At 33.7% G+C, this 20,753-nt stretch overlaps 1 protein-coding gene and 1 pseudogene across 5 annotated transcripts in view; both read left to right on the top strand.

Annotated features, from left to right (window-relative positions):
• The window catches only part of Ctnna3 (catenin alpha 3), a 1,666,222-nt gene that overhangs the window by 510,679 nt on the left and 1,134,790 nt on the right, over positions 1-20,753 (top strand). The gene's annotated exons all lie outside the window — the stretch shown is intronic.
• LOC107154849 lies at positions 7,557-8,691 on the top strand (annotated as a pseudogene).

A 20,753-nucleotide genomic window follows, 5' to 3' on the forward strand; every position in this document is an offset into this window, starting at 1 on the left:
CCTCATACTCTGGGTAATGCCAGAGAAAATGAAGGGTGAAATACATGACTACTCTATTGCTGAGAGACAAGGATCATCCAGATAAGTAGGAATGCTGGAAGGTAACACAGGCAGACCAAAGTCATAACCAGGTTAAAAAGTGAAGCCAACAATTTTTTTCTTAAAAAGCATTTGGGGAGAAAAAAATGTGATATTAAAATTCAGAAAGAATGAACAGAATGGGGTGATGCAAGACATTCAAACCTGAACAGAGACTCTAGTATCTAAAATCCTGAAAACCATAGGTATAAGAACCATGTGGTTTGTTGAAATGCAGATATCCAAGGCTCACATTGACTGACTGCTCTGCAGTCTCAGGAATTGTATTCTAGAATTGGAATATTAAGAAACATGTTTGGTGGTTTTTATGCACAGTCATATTTGAAAAGCAGTGCTATACCATTAGTCAAGAGGTAAATGTTTTTTAACAATTCAATGTAAGGAGGAACTAGAAGATGACATCAGAACCTCATCAACCTATCTTAATAGTTGTGTGTGTGTGTGTGTGTGTGTGCGCGCGCGCGCGTGCGCCCAGGGCGCACAGCATGCACATGAACATGCATGCATGTTTATTTAAAGTTAATGATTAGTATACTGTCTATAGTTCAAGTTTCATAGCATAGAGAGGAGTTCCTTTTAAGAAATTCTCTTTTTGAGTTTATATATCAAAAAATGATTAAGTATGCTTAATGAATCCTGGCTGAGTTTTATGGTCAATATTCATTTTTTCAGAATAAACAATACTAAGTAAGAACCACCCTTTAAATGTGGTTCTTTAGCCGGCCTAATTTTGAAAGGCAGATCCTGCATTAGCTATAGATAGTGAATAGTGAATGCTTGCTAAATGTTTGAATGGCTCTGGGTCACCAGAAGTTTTCTATTATAATGTTGAAAGATTCTGTATAGTAGCTTCTTTTTGATTATGTTTTCATAGGAGTGGTAAGGAAGCATGGGAACTTACCAAAGTGGTAAAATTTAATATACACTAAATTCTGAGCATTATTTTTATTATAAAACCATTTTTAAAGGTCCTTATCTCTACTGTACTAAAGATTCATATCTCATTTTTGTATACATTTCAAAACTTCTCTAATAAACGTGGGAAAATCCTATTTGACTTTACATTTGATGTTTAATTGCAAATTGTATTTAATTTAATTGAGAACTTTTTTTGTGTGTATGTGGTTAATAAGCTATAGTATCATAGTTTGGGGTCATTTAAAAGTAGATGACTGGAAAAATAGTCATTAATTGGATTTGAGATTTTTTAAACTTAAAATGTCATTTCTAGATTTTAGTCTTTTAAACTTAAATTGGTTGAGAAGTAAATTTAGCAAGCAAAATGGCAACATTTGAAATGACATGGTTAATGTTCCAAGGCAATAGGAAGGCTAATGTATCTTGTTAGTTTCTTATTTAATGAATATGGTTCCATTGGAAAAATAAGAACATTTTTTATTTTAAAGTACTATCAGAAGCTCAGTCCATGGGCAAGTGTTGTGTAGAGATTAATATGAAATGTCATATTCCCTTCTTTCACAGGGGTGACCATCTAAAGAAGATAGTGTGCTTTTTATCAAAGGGTTTTAAATGAGTGAGCAGTCGAATTTTCACACTTCTTCTTTTCCTCCCTTATATTTGCAGACTTTTATAATTGATGTGGTCAGATGTGATTTTAAATTAATGTACACTTTTAATTTATACTTTTTTCATGATCATCCCAGTTTTAACTTGTATTATCTCTTCAGTTTTCTATGTCAGAAAGAGAAAGGGGAGGGAAAAAACCTTCTAGATGTAGTTACTTCACCAATAAAAGACCAGTTGTATTCATTTTTTCCTTTACTTTAAAAATTATTGAGACATTAATATTTTTTTCTCAAATAACAAAAATAGAAATAACAAAAAAGAAAAGCAAACAAAACAAAACTTTAGTCTCAGGACATCTATTTTTGTTGTTGTTGTTGTTGTTGTTTGACATCTTCTGGAGAAAGTTTTATATACAGAATATTGATTTCTACTGACCTAATACCCAACCCTTGCCAAGTTATACTGATGAAGAAATTAGAGAAGTTAAGTCTTTGGTCATTTAAAAATGTTGGCAAGGAGGAAAGCTGTTAAAGAAAAAAGAGGAAACTGTTCCAGCCAAGGCTACTGTAAAATGTTGCTGTGTAAACTGCAGCCCAGAAGTGCTTGTAGTGGAGAAAATTGCAGCTAGGCTATGAGTTTTAACCTGAGGAAAAGTCTTTTATGGTAATTCTAACAAAATCAGATCCATTCATTTTAGAATTATTATTTTACAATTGGAGTAAGTATCAATGAAATGAATAACTTTTAGAAGTAAGAATAGAATGGGGCTTTTTATAAAGGGTTTTATGTTAGGAAAATTATGTCTTTTCTGAATCATCACCTTTTCTCATTCTACATAAATATTAAGCACTTATGAGCGTACTTTCTATATTTTGAAAGGAAAGTACTACATAAATTTAAAAACCTGTCTCCTTCTCTACCAGTTATTTAAGGATAATCTATACAATGAGATATGTATGTAAACCTAGAAGCCTGATTGATGTAGGGATCATTGTATTGTAGGTTAATAGAAGCACCTTGGTTAACTTTCTCTTTTGTGCCTTTATCTCAGGGCCCTCACTATTAAGAAATCTACAAAGTATACATGTAGGATTAGAATGACATCAGAGTTGTTGCTGAGGAACAACTTACAAGGCTTTTTTCAGTATCCATAGTGAGAGCTGACCTTTACCTGCACTGACTGTTGCAAAGTGATTGAAAAGCTCTTTGAGTAGAGAAATATTTAGGAAGTTTGCATTAGTCATGGTTCTTCAGAGAAACAGAACCAATAAGAATGTGTTTAAGGAGATAATTCCTTTAAAATAAATCTTGTTGTATTTATAAGTCTAAATATGAATGTGATCATGGAAGCTAGTGAGCTGGAGATGCAGTAAAGCTAATGGAGTTAGTCTCAGTCTGAGTCTGAGGGTATGGAGACCAGGAAAGTCTGTGGTATAGTTTTACTCCAAAGACTGGCAAACTCAGGACCCCCAAATACTAGAGTTTCAGTTTAAATTTGAGGCAGGAAAAGGTCAGTGTTCCAGTTCAAGGTCATTAGGCAAGAAGAATACTTTCTTATTCAGGGAAGAGTCAGCCTTTTTCTTCTAGTCAGGCCATTGACTGATTGGATAAAGTCTATTCACATTAGAGAAGGCATCTGCTTTACTTAGTCTACCAATTTAAATGTTTATTCTCATCCAAAAATGCTTTCACAGACACCAAGAATAATGTTTGACCAAATATCTGGGAACCTTGTAACCAGTTAAGTAAAGTAAACCATTATAAGATTAAATTGTATTTTAGAAGATTTGAAGATTAATTAGAAATGGGGTAAGCAAGAGGAGAAGTAAAAAGAATACTCCTAAGTTTTGAGTTTGAGCAATGATTAATGGCATTTGCTAGGCCGAAGCCATAAAGAAAAGTAGCAATGTGAATGACTCAAACTAAGCTCTTTTTGATATACCTATATATCTATACATATAGATATAAAATTATAGTTTTGACCACAGTCTCAAGTTGCTCCCCAATGAGTTGGAATAATAACTCTAAGTCATAGGTTAGAGAAAATGTTTATGTTAGAGATATAATGTGCAAAGATGTGCTTAGATTCTGAGAAGAGTTTGAAAAAGAACTGGGTTGAGCTTGGTAATGGCTGATCCAGGTTAGGATTATCAATACTCTCTACACAGTGTTATTTTTAGTTATAGTCTCAGTTATAACTTGAATGTTTGGGAATGATGTGAACGCTGATTGTTTTGTTGACATTGCAGAGGATCAGACCACATCCCTGACTGTGGGGATGGTTTTTTCCTGGAAGAAATGGATATTACATTCTTCTGCTTTAGGATGTGGATGGAGATTGAATCCTAGGATAATGATGTTCATTTTTTTATATAAGTGAATATGATTGGTGGGGTACAAATCTGGTCTCTCTCCTCAGGTAAGCACTAGCTTTTGAACCCCTTGTGTTATTTATGTACTGAATTATTGTTTTCATTAGCATTAAACATGCAGATTTTATCATATATTTATCACTCAAAGTAAATCTAACATATATTTATAATGAGTTAAAATCTAAACACAAATATACAAAACACACCAAAATAGAGGAGGAAAATAATTATTCATTAACTCATGAGAAGTAAAGAAATAAATTAATATTTGAGTATTTGCTGATTTGAATTATCAGGCAGGAAATGTATGCTATAGTTGTACCAAATCCAGTGGAGAATTCTAGTAGAAGAGGCTTTTGCTCCCTAATAGAAGAAAAAAATATAAATTTACAAGATAATCTCTTTCATTTGTGTTGTGGTTGTTTTGAGGGCAATATAGGTTTACTTGTCTTTCTGTTTTATTTGGTGAAACACACAGACAAAAGTAACAATAAATGTTTTCTTCTGTTTCTCATAACTTGTGTCCTATGAGTCACTGCCATTCCAGCGGAGCTCTNAAACAATGCATGACTTCCCAATTTACTGGGCCATGATTATCTGGCTTTTTAGAATCCTGTCTCATTGATTCATCTATCAAAGGTCAAAGTGTTTCATTGTTAACCATTTTTGACAGAGATGAATTTACCCCAGTGTGTATGGATCTGGCAGAGAGGTTTGACTTGCAATTTTTCACTCAACTATCCTTTGAGAGTAAAGTTTAGTTAACATAAATTTGTCTTGTGGTTAGGATATGCTGGACAAATTGCTGATATGAAGGTTTTCTTTGAAATGGAACCTGGGTAATAATTACAATTCTTGTATTCTTACAAATGATTTTGTCTATTTTGGTTGCCGAGTAGCATTCTATAATCATATCAGAAATTCTTCATTAGTTTAACTTGTCATGAAAATGCTCATGAAATATGCATAATAAAATTAATGTTTCTACTCTCTCTCTTTTATTTTTGAAATAGTCTTCACTCTGAAAGACAGTTTTCTTTTAAAGTAGTGAAAGACAATTGCTTGATGTGATGAATTTATAGAAAAGGGGTATTGTATTCAGAGGTTAGGTCTCTGAATTAACAGAAAGGGGAAAACCAAGTATAGTTAAAATTACTCCTAAAGAAGGAGTATGGGGATCAATATACCATGTCTCAGCAAGTCATCCAGTTTCTCTAGTTCAGCATAAGAAATATACATCTTTAAATACCATACTCACCATAACAAGGCTAGTTGCTCATATGCTGGGACATAAGGGCATTGTGGATTAATAGACCCCTTTTCACACTCTATTCAGTTCATAGATATTGGCGGACAGAATCTTTGGTTATATTGCTTTCTTTTCAGCATATATAATTAAAGTTGTGTAAGCTACATGTGTTTATGATACAACTTCACTCTAGATTCTATTCTATTATATTTAGGCATTATTTCCTTAAATCTATTAGAAGTGGGATTACTGTCATAATCTGGAGAAAAGTTTTACCATAAAGCAATTAATATTTAACATTTGTAGATGTAAGTTTGAGGAATTGTAAATTTATTCCATAGCATACTATAGGGGCATTAAAAATATTTGCAAAGAACATCGATTGCTAGTGACTCATTAAAAAAAGATCATAAGATATTGGGGAGCTCATTCTAAATTTTAACAAATATTTTTTAAACAATTGACAGTCACTCTTAGGTAGATGAAATCAGTATTTTAATTTTATTTGTTGTCGTTAGGAAAATGCCCTATTAGTGTCATAGGACTTTAAGATGCTGTTACAATTTCCTTACATATTACATAATACCTAGTGAAAAATATGTTAAATATGTATAAAATAAAATTAGTTATATTAATTTCTGTTTTATTTGGTGAAACACACAGACAAAAGTAACAATAAATGTTTTCTTCTGTTTCTCATAACTTGTGTCCTATGAGTCACTGCCATTCCAGCGGAGCTCTGGTCATTGATTAGAGATTCACCAGCTTAACTTGATAAATGATTTGCTCAAGTCTCCTGTATAAAAGGTCTATTCAGACTACTCAGACCTTGTAGATATTTAGCCACTAATGCCAAGATTATTGATGATAATCTTTGTCTTGTGGGTTAGCATGCATCATAATAACAGTATTTTGAAGCCTATTGTCAAATCAATTTATCTTACTTGTGGAATCATGTAAAGAAAATACCACTTCGTATTTAATATGATCCATGATTAGTTTGTTGTAAGTAAATTTTGAATGGTTTACAAATGAATTATCTTGATCTGGGAATGATGGATTTATTATAGTTTAATATACTGGTGAAAACATGTTAATACATTCTGTCATTTTGACAGTCTTTACTGTAAAACCTGGAACATTGAATAGACTGTTTTTCAGGAGACCCCAGACCTTTTTGACAAAGCCACAGTTTACTATGAACTTGTTCTGATGATAAGTTATGTAGTCATGGCAAGTGATTAGGAATTTGTTATTTTCCATATGAGAAATATAATGTATAAATGAATTTTTAAATAATTTTTCATTATATGGACTTTTTTATTGGGAGTAGTGTTTACATAAAATATGCCACATTCATTTACAGACTACAAACACACATCACAGATGTATATGTGCCAAAGTATAATAGCTATGAGCTTGGGTAGCCCTTAATATTTTTCAAATTTGAAACATTGTATCAATTATGGAACTGTAACTAATTACTAATTGAAGTTTACTGTTTAAAATGTATCACCAGAAATCTGAATATTTTATAGAGCCATTTCTTATTTTTGTAGCAGTGATTTTCAACTTTCTTCACACATTAAAGTCTTCTCTCTGAAGAAAAAGTTTTCTGAGACTCACCCTTAGAGATTCTGATGCAGTATACCTAGATTAGGGCTTAATTACTTAGATTTCTAAATTTTCATGGGCTGTTGATCTGAAGTCCACATTTGAGAATCCATGTTTTAGATAGACTTTTAAAGGCTACCAGAGAAAAACAACAGGTAACATTTAGAGGGAAACCAATTTGGATCTCAGCTGATCTTTCAATCCAGGCCCTCAAAGCTTAGAGGTCTTAGAATAATATATGCCAAGCTGTGAAAGAAAATGAATGCCAGCCAAGAATTCTATACCCAGCAAAATTAAGCTTCAGAATTGATGATGAAATAAAACCTTCCATGATAAAGAAAAGTTAAAAGAATTCACTAGAAAGCCTGTACTATAAACTATACCCAATAAGATATTTCATGAAGAAGAAATGAAAAATAAAAGTGAAAACCAGCAAAGGAGAAACTATAATAAAAGAACAGTGAATCAGTTGACAAACTAATTCAAATTAAAAACAAGAAATAAATCAAAATGATATGGAATAAAAATCATATCTCAATAATAGCACTGAATGTAAATGGCCTAAATTAATCAAACTAAAGACATAGACTTGAATTTTGGACTAAAAAACAAGATCAAGGTGCCAGCTTGCCCTATTGCCAGCACATTGCAGGTTCCTGAGCTGCCTGTTCCACTTTGCTTCTCCTCTCCTGGCAAGGCCCTGGGGACAAGAGCAAGAAGTGGGGACCATGTTCTGATGCAAACTAATGGCTCTCAACTACTACAATCCTTCTAGCTTCAACTGTAAAGATGAAACAGAATTTAGAAACTTTATTGTTTGGCTTGAATATCAGATGATTACTACACTACAAGATTAAAGACAGGTAATATTTTAATATTTATTTTTTAGTTATTGGTGGACACAACATCTTTGCTTGTATGTGGTGCTGAGGATCGAACCCAGGCCGCACGCATGCCAGGCGAGTGCGCTACCGCTTGAGCCACATCCCCAACCAAGAAACATCCACAGCAGTGACTATCCTGAGTACTTTGAAAAATATCTCAGAGATGTTAACTGTTCCTTCAAGATTCAGGATTGACAAGAAGCAATTGGTTGGCTTATTGGCTTTGCTATTAGACTTGAGTATGGAGATGATGCTGAAAAATACAAGGACTTGGTACCTGATAATGCAAAAAATATTGACAATTCAACTAAAAATGCAGAGGCATGGGTCAGTTTGGAAGTAAATAATCCTGACTTCAAGCTGGTGTGATGGCTTTGGCTAACCTTCAGATTCAGTATGGTGATAATTGCCTGGTAATGCTTGAGGCAATTAGCATTTGGGTTCAAGGATGCCTAACACATGATGCAGTTGCTAAAGCAAATCAAACAAAAGAGGGCTTGCCTATTGCTTTAGACAAATATATTCTTGGCTTTGACACAGAAGATGAAGTTCTTAATGAAGCTGCCAAGATTCTGTGATTGCTGCATATAGAAGAACTCAAAGAGCTACAGAAAAAAAAAATTGATGAAGCCATAGTAGCTGTTCAGGCAATTATTGTTGATCCAAAGACAGAGCATAGATTAGGGAAAGTTGGAAGATGAAGGATTTTAGCTTCTTACCTACTTAGTATAATTGGGAACCATGTACACTTCCAGCATGTGTTTGGAAATCAAATGTCACATTTTCAAGAGAAATTGACTATGTTCTAGAGATTTACCACCATTGTTTTTTTCCCTCTAAATTAAGCTTGAGAAAGTGGGGGAAAGAAAAAGACAGAACCCAACAATATGGTTTCTCCAAGAGACTCACCTCATAGGCAAAGACATCCACAGACTGAAGGTGAAAGGATGGGAAAAACAAAACATATCATATCTTATAAACAAGCTGGGGTTTCCATTCTCATATCAAATAAAGTAGACATTAAGCCAAAGTTAATCAGAAGGGACAAAAAAGGACATTTTGTACTGCTTAAGGAAATTATACATCAACAAGACATAACAATCATAAATATTTATGTCCCAAACAATGGACCATCTGCGTATATCAAATAAGCCCTTCTCAATTTCAAGAAGCAAATAGACCACAACACAATAATATTGGGTGACTTTAAAACACCTCTTTTACCACTAGATAGATCCTCTAAACAAAAATTAAATAAAGAAGCTATGGAACTAAAAAATACAATTAGTAATTTAGACTTAACAGACATGTATAGAATACTTTATTCATCAATGAGTGAATATACTTTCTTTTCAGTGGTACATGGATCTTTCTCTAAAATAGACCATATCTCAGGCCATAAAGCAACTCTTAACAAATACAAAAAAAATAGAGATAATACCTTGCATCCTATCAGATCATAATGGAATGAAAGTAGAAATCAATGATAATATAAAAAATAAAAGCTACCCTAACACCTGGAGACTAAATGATATGCTATTGAATGATGAAGGAATACCAGAAGAATCAAGGATGAAATAATAAAAAAATACTTACAGGTTAATGAGAATAGTGATACAGCATAGCAAAATCTCTGAGACACTATGAAGGCTATGTTAAGAGGAAAGTTCATTGCATTGAGCTCATTCATTAAAAGAATAGAAAGCCAACAAATAAATAACCTAAAATTATATCTCAAAGACCCCCAAAAAGAACAAATCAACACCAAAAGCAGTTAGAAGACATGAAATAATTGAAATCAGAGCTGCAATCAATGAAACTTAAACAAAAATAATCCAAAAAATTGACAAAACAAAAATTTACAAAACAAAAATCTGTGAAAAAAATCAATAAAATTGATAAATCCTTAGACAAGTGAACAATGAGAAAGAGAAAACTCAAATTACTCAAAGTAATTTGTGATGGAAATGGAACTATTATTACTGAAATACAGACCATAATCCGAACCTATTTTGAAAATTTATACTCTAATAAAATAGAAAATCTTGACGATATCAACAAAGTTCTAGGGACATATGACTTAAATAGAATCGGGAAGACACAGAAAATTTAAACAGATCAATTTCAAGCAATGAAATAAAAGATACCATCAAAAGCCTACCAATTAAGGAAAGCCAAGGACCAGATGGAATCTCAGCCAAGTTCTATAAGACCTTCAAAAAAGAATTAACTCCAATATTGCTCAAATTATTTCATGAAATAGAAAAAGAGGCAACCCTTCCAAACTCATTCTGTGAAGCTAGTATGAGCCTGATGCCAAAACAAGACAAAGACACATCAAGGAAAGAATATTTCAGACTAATATCCCTGAAGAACATCGATGTAAAAATCCTTAATAAAAAACTAGCAAATCACATACAAAAACATATTAAAAAGATAGTGCCTCAGAATCAAGTGGGATTTATCTCAGGGATGCAAGTTTTTTTCAATACATGGAAATCTATAAACGTACTTCATCACAAAAATAGACTTAAAGAGTCACATGATTATCTTAATGGAAGCAGAAGAAACATTTTACAAAATACAACATCTGTTCATATTCAAAACACTAGAAAAACTAGGAATAATAGTAATACACCTCAACATTGTAAAAGGTATATATGCTAAACCCAAGGCCAACATCATTCTGAATGGAAAAAAATTGAAAGCATTTCCTCTAAAAACTGGAACAAGACAGGGATGCCCTCTTCACCACTTTTATTCTAGCCAGAGCAATGAGACATGAGAAAGAAATTAAAGGGATACAAATAGGAAAAGAAGAACTCAAACTATTCCTATTTGCTGATGACATGATTCTATATTCAGAAGACCCAAAAAACTACAATAGAAAATTTTCAGAACTCTTAAATGAATTCAGCAAAATAGCAGGATATAAGATTAACACCCATAAATCGATTGTGGTCTTACACACCAATGATGACTCAAGTGAAAGGGAAATTAGGAAAACTATCCCATTCAATGTTACATCAAATAAAATAAAATATTTTTTTTATTTTATTGAAAACTACAGAACTATGAAAACTACAGGACACTAAAGAAAGAAATTCAAGAAGACCTTAGAAGATGGAAATATCTCCCATGTTCTTTGATAGAATTAATATTGTCGAAAGGGCCACACTATCAAAAGTGTTATACAGATTTAATGCAGTTTCTATTAAGGTTACAATGATATTCTTCATAGAAATAGAAAAAGCAGTCATGAAATTCATTCAGAAAAAATAGTGTCCCAGAATAGCCAAAGCAATCCTCATCAACAAAAGTCAAATAGGAGGCATCACAATACTAGACCTTAAATTATACTGAAGAGCTATAGTAACAAGAGCATGTTATTGGCACCAAAACAGACATGAAGACCACTGGTACAGAATAGAAGACACAAAGATAAACCCACATAAATATAGTTATCTCATACTAGAGAAAGTCACCATAAACATACATTGGAGAAAAGATAGGCTCTTCAACAAATGGTACTGGGAAAACTGGAAATTCATATGCACCAAAATGAAATTAAACCTCTCTCTCACCCTGCACAAAACTCAACTCAAAGAGGATCAAGGACCTAGGCTTTAGAACAGAGACCCTGTGCCTAACAGAAGAAAAAGTAGGTAGGCCCAATTCTCCATCATGTCAGCCTAGGAACCAAAGTCCTCAACAAGACTCCTAAAGCACAAGCAGTAAAATCAAGAATCAATAAATGGGATGAAATCAAACTAAAAAGCTTCCTCACAGAAAAGGAAACAATCAAGTACCTGAAGAAAGAGCTTACAGAATGAGAGAAAATCTTTGCCACCTGCATCTCAGATGGAGCATTAATCTCCAGGATATATGAAGGTCTCAAAAAACTTAACACCAAAAACAAAAACAAAAACAAAAAACCACAAATAGCCCAATTAATAAATGTGCAAAGGAATTGAACAGACACTTCACAGAAAATAAATAAGAATGATCAACAAATATATGAAAAAAATGTTCAACATCCATAGCAATTAGAGAAATGCAAATTAAAACTACACTGAAATTTCTTTTCACTCCAATCAAAATTGCAATTATCAAGAATACAAGTAACAATAAATGTTGGCAAAAAGACACACTCCTACATTGCTGGTGGGACTGCAAATTGGTGCAAGCACTCTGGAAAGCAGTATGGAGATTCCACAGAAAACTTGGAAAGGAATCACCATTTGATCCAGTTATCCCACTCATCAGTATTTACCCAAAAGACTTAAAATCAGCATGCTATAGTGATGTGGTCCCATCAATGTTCATAAAAGATCAATTCACCTTAGTTAAGCTATGAAACCAACATAGGTGAATGGATAGATAAATGGATAAAGAAAATGTGATACATATGCATAATGGAATATTACTCAACCATAAAGCTGAATGAAATTGTGGCATTTGCCAGCACATGGATGGAATTGGAGGCCATCATGCTAAGTGAAATAAGCCAATCCCAAAAAACTAAAGGCTGAATGGTCTCTTTGATATGTGGATACTGATTCACAATAGGCTGCAGGGAAGGAGGATTAGAGGTTATATAGATTGGACAGGGTAGGGAGGAAGTGAGAGTAGATGGCAATGGGAGAGACAATAGAATGAATCAGACGTAATTTTCCTGTGTTCATATATGAAAACACGACCAGTGTAACTCGATATCATGTACAACCACAAGAATGGGAAGTTATGCTCCATGTATGTAGGATATGTCAAAATATATTTTACTGTCATGTGTAACTAAAAAGAATAAATTTAAAAATCCATTCTTTATAGAAATGGAGGCAATATGTGCTTTCTCAGGTTTTTAAAGATCTGGTTCCAAACAATGGACACACACACACACATACACATTTGTATGTATAAGTATATAATATATTAAAATATTATACTATGTATTTTACATATAATTTATGTATGTAATATATTTTATATAAAATTATTTTTATACATTTACATATATTTTATATGATTAATATATGTAACACATAATTAATATATCATATAGAATAAATAATTTTTTATATACAATGCCTAAAATTTTAGTACATTTTATATATAATTAATGTATTATATATTATATAAATATTTCTATTACATAGTTATATTACATATTATGCATATTTTACACTTAATATACATATTTATATGTAATGTATGTATATTTATATGTATGTTTTTGTGTGTTTGTGTGTAAGTAATTAACAGCAGATATTAGGTTTTATTTTCTCTCCTTGCCCTCTGAATTGTGTTTATTTCCCTTAAGAGAAGAATTTATAACATTGGAAACTATATACTCTAAAACTAGGGGAGAAAAGAAGACACCTTTTTTAATGAGTTAAATTATCTGATTAATCTTTATAAATCACACAATATTTCTTTTCCCTAACCATTGAGTACCATTATGAAGTATATGTGATATGTTTCTCACTAAGTGAACTATACTGTGCAATTTTTTTTCTGTTATAGTTCAGCATTTTGCCATACTCAAAGGTTGTTATTTTGAGGTGGATTTTCATTGTGTGAAGTTTAGTTGTGGACAAGGGTAAAATAAAAGGTGTTCAAATGTCTGGTAGCATTTTTTGTTATTTATGATTTCAGATACGTTCTTTATTAGCTGAAAAAATAACATTAAATGATGCTATTTTAAAACTGGAACTGTTATTGTAATTACATGTTGAATTTACTGCTATTTTTGAAGCTATCCACATAGATAGAGACTACTGAATTAACTGGGGAGTCACTGGAATAATTTTTCCTATAACTAACACCTAACAAAGTGTACACTTAATAAATATTTGTTAAACAAATTAAATTTGGAGACTGGGCCCTTGAGATGATAGCTTACCAATCTTGTTATGAGATGCCAGGTAAGGAGGCAGAGCTTTTTTCATTAGTTATAATTTCAGCCTCTATGCTTAGTTCATCAGAATGCATAATGCTCATCCACCGATTTACAGGAGTGCTTCTTCATTACATATGGGTTGCACATCCTCTGGTACTCTGAGAGCTGAGCCTTTCCAAATTGTATTTAATGGTCTGGATTTGGGGTTGAAATTAAACTGGAATACACTAATGCCTAACACTGCTAATACTGCATCATCCCTATTTTTTTCCTCTTGTTTAGAATAACAACAAACAATATCAATGTATCTTGGTGGAAGTGCTTACTTTTTATTAATGTGGCTTTTAAAAAAGAGCTATATAATTCTGACAAATTAGGTTGGAATATTGCTGGTAATATATCCCTTGTATGGCCCCATCAGACTGATGCTCCTGTACTCATAATGCCTTTTCTTTGTATTGAAAAATCTTTCCCTGTCAGCCAAGGAAGTGTTAAAATCCGAAGTATAAAGAGATCTATCTTTTCTGTCCTTTATTCTGGGCCTCAAAGACATCCTTTGAAAATAACACTTTTTATTGTGAAAACATAGAATCTGAGCAGTCAAAATATGTAATAATGCTTCTTTATTTTGATATGTAGCATTTATTAGTTATGAGTATGATATATTCATCCAAACCAAAGACCAAATTGCATTTAAAAAAGCAAAACAGGGCTGGGGATGTGGTTCAAGCGGTAGCACACTCGCCTGGCATGCGTGCGGCCCAGGTTCGATCCTCAGCACCACATACAAACAAAGATGTTGTGTCTGCTGATAACTAAAAAAAAAAAAAAATTTTAAAATTAAAATTCTCTCTCTCTCTTTCTCTTAAAAAAATAAAAATAAAAAAGCAAAACAATGTACTCTCCAAAATAACAAACACCCCCCCATGTGCATCGTAATCAATTTTATAAATTAGCAGCTAACAAAATTTTATTCTTTTGACTATACTCAGCATGCATTTGTTGTGCTTATTTACTTTTAACTAAAATGATTTCTTCTTCATTTTTCTTTCATAATTTATTTTTAATTTTATCCCACTGAAAATTTGTTACATTGCCTCAAATCTGTTCGTGTATAGGAAGAATAAAAATAAAGTTAAAAAATTTAAAAGACATTCTTTATTCATACAGTATGTGCTTTCTAAAAAGCTTATATACTGTCCATGGTAGGTAGCATACTGCATTTAGTTTTCCATATATAAACTCTGTGTTAGAACTCTTTCTTAAGGTTCTATCTAGTGCCCTTATGTAATCTCTTAATTAACAGTATAAAACTTACCCCATCTCACTTAAACCTCCCTTCTTCATGTTCTAGATAGGAAATTATCAATCAATTGTCCATATCTTATCTTGGGCTATTTTTATTTGCCCAAAACCATGTTGGCCCACATGGTACTATACACAAAAAAATTTGAATTAGTTGCTAAATAATTGAAAATTAGAAATTGCCTATAAAATTTCTGATTTTGACTTTCTTTAAAAACCTAGAAGATGCAGACCTATGTATTTATTTGGCAAGAGTAATCTGTAGCCCAGTGGTACATGTTTCTTTGAGTTGGGACAAGAAGTCTCTTGTTCACTTCAGCCTATACTACTTTCTATTAGTTTGTAGCCATTGAGGTTAATGGTCAATTGACATTAGTACTTGTGTTGTTGTGACTGTTATAGATCTTTCTGCTTCACTAAAACTTATACTCTGGTCAGCATTTCTGGGCACCATTAGCAATTGTAAACTACTGTATAATGCATTTTTTGTTTCAAATATGATACTTGAAATTAATATTGTTTGTTTTTATTATTGTTTAGTTTTGGAATGTCTCCCAAAGCTTATGTGTTGAAGGCTTGTCCTCCAATGTACTAATGTCCAGAGGTTAAGCTTTTGGGAAGTGATTGGATCATGAAAACTTTAACCTCATTGGTGAATTATTCCATTTGATAGATTAATAATTAGAATGAACTACTGGGAAAATGTGGAAACTGTAGGTTTGTGGAGCATAATTGAAGGAAGCAAATTACTGGAGGTATGCACTTGAGGATTACATCCTGTCCCTGGCCCCTTCTCTGCTTCCCAGCTATCATGAGCTGAGTACCTTTACTTTGTCATTCCCTTCCTCCATTATGTTCTGCCTCACCTCAGGCCCAAAGCAATGGAAGTGTCTGACTACAGACTGAAGCCTCTGAAACAGGGAGAGCCAAAATATATGTTTCTCCCTTAGAATTGTTTTTCTCAGATATTTGTTATGAAAGAAAGAAAGAAAGAAAGAAAGGAAAGAAAGAAAGAAAGAAAGAGAGGAAGAAAGAAAGAGAGGAAGAAAGAAAGAAAGAGCTGCATGATTTTGAAGGCAATATCTCAGGGGAATCAATCTAATATTACGAATTTCAGGTTCCATAATCTGTAGAGAAGATATTTGGGGGTTAAGAATCTCTTTGGATGCATTGTCTTATTATGTACTTGGTAATCTGCCATCACTCTTTATGGTTTGACTCACTTGAATGCCCTGTCAGGTTGTCTTTATTCACTATTCACTCTAGTGTCTATCAAGGAGTGTGTACCCAGAGCTTCTGTCTTTCCACGTATTTATTCCTTACAAGGTCAGTAACTACAATAATACAGTATTGTGCCACAGTCTGGCTGGGCACAATTCAGGAGCCACTTGTCAAAAGAAACAAACTTTATTTTTAGAACCACACATGCCAAACAAAACAGCTCCTCAGGAAAAACCTTCAGAGCCCAACTGCCACCACCGGCTTCCCACAAGCCTCTCAACCTCCCCCACTCCTCCTGCTCTTGAGGCTGATTGGCTGCGTCATGTGGGCAGAGCCAAAAAAAGTCCCCCAATGAGCAGCTCCGTGGTCTGAAAGGGCGGGGAAACAGCCCAATGAGCATCATCGCAGAGGAGCCAATCAGTTGGCAGCTAGAAGTTTGCTGGGGCCGCTGTGAGCCAATCATCAACTGGGAGCTGGAAGTTTGCTGGCAGCTGGAAGTTTGCTAGGGCCCCTTAGGCTGTGGCTCTCAACATCTCCCCCTCTCTGTTGAAACAACAAGCATGTGCCTGCCTTAGGTTGTCCAATAGTTCATATGGTCCTTACCCATTATCGGATGAGCTGACCTCAAGGCGTCAGCCTCCTGTCTTAGGTTGGTACCATTGCAATTGGATCTTACCCGTCACTGACTACTGGTCCAGCATACAGCCACACCTGTGGATAGGTCTTTGTACCAGCGGGGGGATGAGGTTCTTTGCCTCACCTCTATTGGCCCCCAAATTTTAGCTGAACGACCATGACAAGCAGAAGGGAGGAAGACACACCAAGCCAATTGACGGCTCCTTTTGGAAAAATTGTACCACTGATGACATCATCAGCAAAAATACCCTAACACTACCACAAGTTGCTGCACCAACAGATAGTTCACAATGCATACAAGTGAGTTCACAATGCATACAAGTGATACATAGTCCAGGCAAGTTCTACAAGCAGTTCAGTGATGGCTATTGCAGAAGCTGTAGATTGGTTTTATCTTTGTCTTCACTGAAACTGGGATGAAGATAGGAATTCTGGCAATAATGGCTAAAGAAAAAATTATGTAACATTCCAGAAGGCACTAAAAGAAAACAATTTTCTTAACAATTTACATTATCTTTAAGAGAATTATTAAATATAATGAAAAGGAAAGGTGAAAGTAAACAAACAGATCTGTTAACCTTCTTTTGTGTTCACATATTAAAACAATCTTTAACAGCTGTTTACCCAATTAAATTAAACCATTTAAATCACGTGAATTAAAAAAAAATATTTGGATCCATTTTATCATGAGCGCTCATCATATATGATATATGGACATACATACATTCAAACATATAACACAAAACACAAGTGTGCACACATAATATAATACATACAACACATAACATTATAGTAAAGGCCTTATAACTTTTTACAGGTGAAATCTCCATTGCAATGTTTAAAAACTCTATAGTCAAAAAATAGAACTGATCAGCAAAACATTAACCTAGGTCTGTATGAGCTCAAAAAACAAAATAGAACTTCATGATATGGCAAAGGGCAATAATAAAATAGATATTGAAAAAAGCATCCTGGTTCTGTTGCAGATGTAAGAATAGCCAAACTGGAGTTTTGGATATCAGTTGTTATGGATTTGAGCCAAATCATCTTCTTTTTGGTCTGTAGAAATCGCTTTAGTTAATCTTTCTGGAATCCAAATCGGCTGCTGTTCTCCCTGTGGAAACACATAAACAGACTCCCGACTCCAGACAATCACTGGGTCAGGACCTTGGTTAATCTCTCTGGAATCCAAATCGGCTGCTGTTCTCCCTGTGGAAACACACAAACAGACCCCCGACTCCAGACAATTACTGGGTCAGGACCTTTCCATTGTCCTGTTAGAATATCCTTCCAAAGTACCTTGGGCTTATGTACATTTTTTGGACACATATGCCTTTCCGCAGCACTAAGTCCTGATGAATCCAAATTTAAAAAGTTTAGAGTAAAAAGGGTTATTTTAAGTTTATCTTTGGGGAATATATACCCCTTCCCAATTCCTTCTTTTTGCTTTAATAAGTACATTTTAATAGTTTGATGAGCTCTTTCAACTATGCCTTGTCCCTGTGGATTGTATGGGATTCCTGTTATATGAGTAATGCCAAATGTTGAGCAAAATTGTTTAAAAGAGGTAGAAGTATAACCAGGGGCATTATCTGTTTTTAACTGTTTTGGAACACCCACAGTGGCAAAATTTTGTAAGCAATGAGCTATAACATCTTTAGTTTTTTCTCCGGCATGAAGGGAGCCCATCAAAAATCCAGAAGAAGTATCAACTGTAACATGCAAATATTTTAATTTTCCAAATTCTGGCAAGTGTGTGACGTCCATCTGCCAAATATGGTTAGGTATCAATCCTCTAGGATTGACTCCAAGATTAACTTGTGGTAAAAAGGTCACACAATTTTGACATTGTTTTATTATTTGTCTAGCTTGTTCCTTAGTTATTTTAAAACGCTTTTGTAAAGTATTAGCATTGACATGGAACTTTTTATGAAAATTTATAGCTTCTTCTAGTGTAGAGAAAATATGTATGTCATGTGTAGTTTTATCTGCTAAATCATTGCCCAAACTAAGGGCTCCAGGCAATCCTGTATGTGCCCTGATATGTCCTATAAAGAATGGATCTTTTCTGTCCCAGATTAGACTTTGTATAGTGGAAAGCAAAGAGAAAACAGTAGAAGAAGGGGAAATCCTACCAGCATCTTCAAGAGATACTATAGCATTAACTACATACTGACTATCAGAAAATAAATTAAATACAGAATCTTTAAACATCACAAAAGCTTGTAAAACTGCATTAAGCTCTACCTTTTGAGCTGATTGTTTGGGTACTAAAAATGTAAAAGTTTGATCAGGGGTAACTACTGCTGCTGTACCATTATTTGACCCATCAGTGAATATATTTGGAGCATTCATGATAGGTGTTTTTCTTGTCATTTTTGGAAAAATTACAGGATGCAATGACCAAAAAGACAATAAAGGATTAGATGGTAAGTGGTTATCAAATGAAACATTAGATTTGCACATGATTATTGCCCAAGTATTTAACTCATTAGCTAACTCATCAATTTGATTCATAGTATATGGAGTAATAATTTTATTGGGAGAAATTCCAAACACTCCCTTTGCTGCTTTTATTCCTTTGAGTATTAATTGTCCTACAGCCTCAGGATACCTAGTAAGAATAGTGTTAGGAGAATAAGATAAATGTATCCATAATAATGGACCTTCTTGCCAAAATACTCCTGTAGGAATATTTTTTGTTGGTAGTACAATAAATAATAAAGGCAAACTTATATCAATTCTATCCAAATGCATATTTTCCATATATGTTTCAATGATTTTTAATGCCTTTCTTGCTTCAGGCGTTAACATTCGGGGTGAATTTGGATCTGATGGACCTTTTAGGATATCAAATAAAGGTCCCAACTCTCCTGTTGGTATACCTAAATAAGGCCTTATCCAATTTATGTCTCCTAATAACTTTTGAAAGTCATTAAGTGATTTGAGTTGATCTACTCGTATTTGAATTTTTGGTGGACGGACCATGGTTGAGGATAATAGAACTCCTAAATAATTAATTGGAAAATTTAATTGTACTTTATCTATTGCTATCTCTAGATTATAATTTTTTAATAAGTTTGTAAGTGTGGCATAACATTCTAGCAATGTGTTTTTATCTTTGTGTGCTAATAATACATCATCCATATAGTGAAATATTTGTAGTTCAGGATTTTGATTTCTAAGTGGCTGGATTACTTTGTTAACATAAATTTGACACATAGTTGGGCTGTTAGCCATCCCTTGAGGGAGTACTTTCCATTCATATCTCTGATCAGGACCTTCATGATTCAGTGCAGGGATAGTAAATGCAAAACGTGGACTATCCTCAGGATGAATTGGAATTGAAAAAAAACAATCTTTAATATCTATAACTAAAACATACCAGGTTTTTGGCAAAGCAGACAATTGAGGAATCCCTGATTGAGCAGGTCCCATAATAACCATCTCATTATTAATGGCTCTTAAATCTTGCAATAATCTCCATTTACCAGATTTCTTTTTGATGACAAAAATGGGAGTATTATGGGGAGATACAGAAGGTTGTATATGTCCTTCTGCTAATTGTTGTTTGACCAGGTCATGGGCTGCTTGTATCTTTTCTTTAGTCAGGGGCCACTGAGGAACCCATACTGGTCTTTCTGATTTCCAAGTAATTTTTATTGTCTCAGTGGCCCTTTCTGAAAATCCAACCCATGTCTGTCTGTTCCTTGATCTATTTGTATTGGTGCTGCTATACCTTGTTCTTGTTTTTCTAATCTTTTTCCTTTCCTAAAACCTTGTCTAGTCATAATAGTGGGTGCATTTTGGTTGATGTTATTTGTTAATGTCAAACCTAATTGATCTAGGACATCTCGTCCCCATAAATTTACGGGAAGATGATCCAATACATATGGCTGTATAGTTCCTTCACATCCTTCAGGATCCTTCCAATCTAATACCATTGC

This window comes from Marmota marmota, unplaced genomic scaffold (genome assembly GCF_001458135.2).
Source record: "Marmota marmota marmota unplaced genomic scaffold, marMar, whole genome shotgun sequence".
Lineage (NCBI taxonomy): Eukaryota > Metazoa > Chordata > Mammalia > Rodentia > Sciuridae > Marmota > Marmota marmota.